The following is a 6,058-nucleotide window of genomic DNA, read 5'->3' on the forward strand; positions in this document are numbered from 1 at the left end:
CATGTAATATATATATATATATATATATATATATATATATATATATATATATATACACACACACACAAAAGCACCAAATAATTTCTGGTAAACATTGGTAATTTGGTAAAAAGTGCATACATTGAAAATGGCTCTGTAGGACGTGCATGGTAAAAGAGTAATTTCCCCCCATTATCCAAGACTGTTGCCATTGCTTGAAAAGGACAATGGACAGATGTTGACAGACCTCAATATTTATAAATGACTTGATTATGTGTTTTAAACAAAAAGCTTACACAAAGAGAGAATTTAGATCACAAAAATGTGTGCCTTCAGACACATTGGGCCAGGTTTGGCATCGCTGATACTAAACGCTATTGTAAAATGTGGCCACTGCTCAAAAGTTTGGGGTCAGTAAATTAATTAATTTATTTTTTTTAAAGAAATTAATACTTTAAAGGGGTCATATGATGCTGCTAAAAAGAACATTATTTGGTGTAATGAAATGTTTATGCGGTTTAAGGTTCAAAAACACATTATTTTCCACATACTGTACATTATTGTTTAAAACTTGCGTTTGAATCGTCAGTGGCAAATTCTTTAAATATAAAAAACGTACTTACAGTCTGTGAGTCAGATCAGCCGGCATTGTAGTCTACTCTACCAGGATCAGGAAACAATCCTCTATAAAATGCGCTGGACACATCTGAATATTTAGGTTAAACTGTTCTGGAACAGTGTTGTAAATACAACTTAACCACTGATCTCTAGTCGTGTCCTCTTTTGGAAGACCAAACAAAGTAGTTTTGGCGGCCTTGAGTGAGCCACGGCCTAGAGTATGTGGAGGCCGGCGGGCTTGAGAACGGCGCGGCCGGCGGATTCGACGAAGGAGCGTCCAGCGGGCTTGCGACAACCACATGTGACGACCCTGGGCTGGACTCCGCTTCGTCCACGGTGAAAGACGATCCGGCGATCCACAGCGCGAAGTTGATGTATTTCCTCAGCGACCAGCACGGATCAGCTCCAGGCATGACGAAGCGGATATGGTCCTCTTTTGGAAGGCCAAACAAAGTAGTTTCGCTTTCACAACGAAACGCACTGCTCCTTCACGACATGGCGGTGGCGGCAGCAACAACAATACTACAGCAAGAATAAAAGTTATGCCGCCTTTCTTTGCGTGAGCATTTGGGTGGCGTTGTGCAAATCTTCCCACATCGTGACGTAGACATGTGGGGGCGTGTTAGAACAAGCCGTTTTATGTAGGCGTGGTTGACTCTTAACTTTTATAAAGAATATCTCTTTGGATTTGAGACTTTAGTCTTTGCAACTTTACAGATCTTCTTTATGCACCAAGAGCTTGTAACACTCCAAAGAGAAAGGAAAAATTTAAATTGCATCATATGACCCCTTTAATTCGGCAAGAATGCATCACATCAATCAAATGAAAAAAAAAAAGTGTTCACAAAAAACAAGTAAGCAGCACAACCGTTTTTAACTTTAAAAATAATGAGACATAATTCTGGGAACACCAAGATGATTAGTGTATTAGAATGACTTCTGAAGAATCAGGTGACAAATGGCTGCTTAAAATTCAGCTTTGCTATCAAAACAATAAATTAAATTTTTTAAATGTTAAAATATTATTGTTTTTACTGTATTTTTGCTCCGATAAATGCAGCCTTGGTGAGCATAAGAGACTTCTTTAAAAATCATTCTTCAAGAAGTGTATGAAATGTAGAAATGAATATATCCGTTTAGATAATAATAAATATATTATTATATTAAAGACCATGGAAATCTCTGATCTTCGTGTAATTATTTTAATGCGACTTTATAATTATTTTCCTTAATTTTTAGAGGAAACTGTGAAGTCAGAGAGCAGTTCAATGTCAGACTCAACATCACATGACAATGGTGAGGCCTCTTTACATTAGCAAACAAAGAAAGTACATCTCAGTACTCTGATTTGTTTTACCACACTGGCCTGTTTATGACTAACTTTGATATACAACCCTGTCGACTGTGGTTTACAGAGGATTCGTCTCCCAGTGTGGTACCTGAGCAGCGCTCCTTGTCTCACCCCCGGCTGGCCCCAGGCAGTCCTGACAGTAGGCTCTGTAGGAAGCTGTCGCCTGTAGAGATCTACTACGAGATGAGGACTCGCCGCAACTCGGCCTCAAGCTCTGTGAGGTGAGCAGAGGGGGAGGATGGAATGTGTCCGCTAGCTGAAACGGGTGAGGTTTGCACTACAATTATAACTTGTGAATGTTCATCCAGCCCGAGTCACTCACTGCCAAGAAGTGCATCCAATGTGGAGGGCAGAAGTGTTCCAGCCACGCCGTTGTTGTCCCGCACTACACCAATCAGCGTTCATGTGAGGTAATGACTTTTATGACCATTTCTTCTGCTGTATGTACACTATGGCTAGTGAGGTTCCAACTGCTACATAGATAACTGAACTTACATTTAGATGGGCAGCAACACAAAAATAGAACAATCTGCACAAATTATTCTTATATATTATTATTATTATTATTATTATTATTATTATATACAAATTATTCTAATATAGTTTGGTTTTTGATAATTTTTAGTTTTTGAAACATTATGCTAAAATATTATGTTCAACAAGGTTACATTTAGGTTACAGCAAAAAAAATATTACATATTATTCCTGTGATGGCAATGGCAAGTCATTACTCCAGTCTTCAGTGTCACATGATCCTTCAAAAATCATTCTAATTTGCTGCTTAAGAAACATTTGTTATTATCAATGTTGAAAAAAGTTGTGCTGCTTAATATATTTGTGGAAACCATGATACACTTTTATGGGATTCTTTAAAGAATTGCATTTGAAAGAATTCAAAAGAACAGCATCAATTTGAAATAGAAATCTTTTGTAATATTATAAACATCTTTATTGTCACTTTTGATCAATTTAAAGCATCCTTTCTGAATAAAATCTTTTTTTTTTTAATTACTGACCCAAAACTTTTGAACATAATATACACAGATATTGGGAATAACAAAATTCAAATTAAACTGTTTTATCAATACTTTTCAGTACAGAATGAAATAAGTATATGGTAACACTTTAGTTAGTCTTTATGTATAATGCATTATAAAGGATTATTAAAGGGTATAATGCATTATAATTAATCAAAATTTGTGTGTTCTAATACATTATATCTTGTCGTAAAGAATTATAACCGAATTTAAAATGCATAGTGCATTATAAGGTGCATTACAAGACATAATTCATGCATTAAAACTATTTTTATAATGCATTATACATAAAGGCTTTAAGTAAAGTGTTACCAAGTATGTTTTTGAATTTATTTATTTTTTTATTCCTAGATTGGCTTTACTGCAAAGGATAATGCAGTGTAATTTGGCCAAAATAAAATATCTTCGCAGACAGCATAATTATGTTATCTACCTTTTGGAACAGACCTCATGTCAGGAGTGCACTTAAGGTGCCCTCAGATGTCAGCTCTACTACATTATCACTGTATATCCACTTTAGATCCAAATGTATTTTTTAAAAAAAATCTTGTTACTACTATAACTTCTTACTGTCTTATCTTCCCCTCCTAGGCCGGAGATGCCTGGTGGTATTGCACTGAAGCAGTGGTGTGGCAGCCCAGATGTTCCTCAGTTTGTCCCGTTGGCATCTTTGGAGGGCTCCTCTTCTGAGCGCCGCAGCTGCCCCTACAGCTCCCGTGCTCGTCGTAGCAACAGCTCCGAGGCACTACTCGACCGCTCGAGTCTCCCTGAGCCCGGTCCTCCTCGCAACGGCATGCCACCCCGAGCTGGACCATACAAGAGCTCGGAGTCCCTCACAGATGGGAAGCTCCGTCAGTTCTATCAAGGTAGCCCAGAGAGACAGATGATGGGATTTAAAGACCAGAGTCGAATGCGCTCCTCTCTCGGCGGCCAAAGTAGTGGCACAGGTTACAATGAGATTTTGATGGACTACATTTGGGGCAAACCGCAAAAGAGGCCCGGCCAGGCTCAACAAAACCAGTCAGCAGGACGCATCTGGCCGGACTTCTCCACTCCTCCATCGGGCACCCCTCCGCACTACAACGGTTTCTCCCATTCGCAGTTACATCTGGCTGCCGCACCACCTTCCTATAGCCCCATGTTGCTGCGGGGTCAAGAGGCCGAACCCCGTCGGGTCAAGGTGACACGAACGAAATCCTGTGGACCCTTCATCCCTTTACAGCAGCACCCACAGGACGCAGTGTTGTTCTCAGCGTACGATCTGTCGCATCCCTCTGCTGGATCCACCACTTCTTCTATTCCCAACCTGCTCCCTCATCACACAGAGCTGTCCACTGCTGCAGCGTTCTGCCGCAGAGTGCCTCAGTTCTCTCTGCCCACTCCTGAGGACTCCACCCGCAGTCTGCACAAGGCACTGGCTCTGGAGGGACTCCGGGACTGGTATCTGAGGAATGCCTTAGGTTATTCCACTACAGCCAAAGGTCACGACGGACTCGCCATGCGCCACTCACATACTCACCATCTCGTGCACCAGCCTCAGTCCGTTACAGCCGACCCACTGTACTCTGTGCACCGTCAAATACCTCAGTCAGCTTCATTTCATGGGCATCCCTTGCATGCCAGGTGAGCTTTCCACGTGTTTATTTCACTTTGCCATGATTATGTAAAACTTGAAAATATCAGAGAGTTTGTGAGACTGGAAAAGCAATGCAAATATTTATACTAAAAACATTTCTATAGCTAGTCATGAAAATTTGGATTGAACAAAAGGTGCGGAAACCCTTCAACAAATGCTACTAATTATGATGATAATATTAATATTATTAATAATAATAAACTTACAAATTACAATGTTACTTCTTGCATGACTGCAAGACGTTTGGATGTTTGTTTTTGTGTTACTGTCACCTTATGCTCACAAAGGTAATAATTATTTGATCAAAAATACAGTAAAAGCAGCAATATTGTGAAATTTTATTTTATTACATTTAAAATAAAAATTTTCAATTTTAATATAGTTTAAATGTAATTTATCAGTCTCACATGATCCTCCAGAAATATTTATAATATGCTGATTTGGTGCTCAGGAAACATTTCTTATTACAATCAATGTTGAATAGTTGTGACGCTTAATATTTTTGTGGAAATAGTGATACATTTTTTCAGGATTTTTTAAAAAGTTCAAAAGAACATCATTTATTTGAAATAGAATGTTTTTGTAACAATGTAAATGTCTTTATTACCGTCACTTTTTGATTAATTGAATGCATCCTAAAAAAATCTTATTGACCCAAAACCTTAAATCTTAATATTAATATATATATATATATATATATATAACACAATGGTTTGGGTTGAGTAGGTTTTTAATTAGTTAAATGATTTCTGGTGGTGACATTTTCATCTTCTCTTTTCATCATGGCAGGTCCGTGGAGCTCTCTCTCTACCCAGAGCCTTTCCCCTTAGAGGGGAGCACTCAAAAAGAGTCCGGCTCTGAGCCCCCTTCACCTGGAACACTGGTCTGACCGGCAGCCAACACACCCCACAGCCTCCAATGCAACATGTTGCAATATTTGATGCAAAATGACACCTTGTTCTAGGGATGCATTTGTCCAATTGCTTTAAAATAATAATAAAAAAAACTGAAAGAATGCATCCTTTGTAGCATACATGCTGCCACACAAACAATGACAGCAGGACAAAATAGTATTTGATTGGAGAAATATATCATTTTTACTATACTTTAAAATTTCAGCATTATTTAAATGTACAATTATCATACTGCATATTGTTGCATCCCTACATTGTTCAGCAAATAAGGAGGCATTTGTAACAGCACAGAACTGAAATCGAGTGATCAGTGTGTTTGCTGTCAAAGATCTAGTGCAGCGCTTGATTGTAAACTGGTGTTTACAAGGAGCTTTTTTCCTCCTCCATAATCTCTGTGTGTGTATTATTGGGATGTTATTGTAATGTATTTAAAATTTCAAAACAAAATATAAAGGTAATCATATCATCTCCACTTCATCTTGATATATATATATATTTTCTGAGAATAAAATAGATTATGAAA

The 6,058-nt window shown here is 38.3% G+C and overlaps 1 pseudogene; it reads left to right on the forward strand.

Annotated features, from left to right (window-relative positions):
* Window positions 1-5,613, forward strand: part of LOC107564406 (coiled-coil domain-containing protein 120-like) — a 9,974-nt pseudogene extending 4,361 nt beyond the window's left edge.
* Window positions 5,614-6,058: the final 445 nt, after the last annotated feature.

This window comes from Sinocyclocheilus grahami, unplaced genomic scaffold (genome assembly GCF_001515645.1).
Source record: "Sinocyclocheilus grahami isolate Dianchi unplaced genomic scaffold, SAMN03320097.WGS_v1.1 scaffold3.1, whole genome shotgun sequence".
NCBI lineage: Eukaryota > Metazoa > Chordata > Actinopteri > Cypriniformes > Cyprinidae > Sinocyclocheilus > Sinocyclocheilus grahami.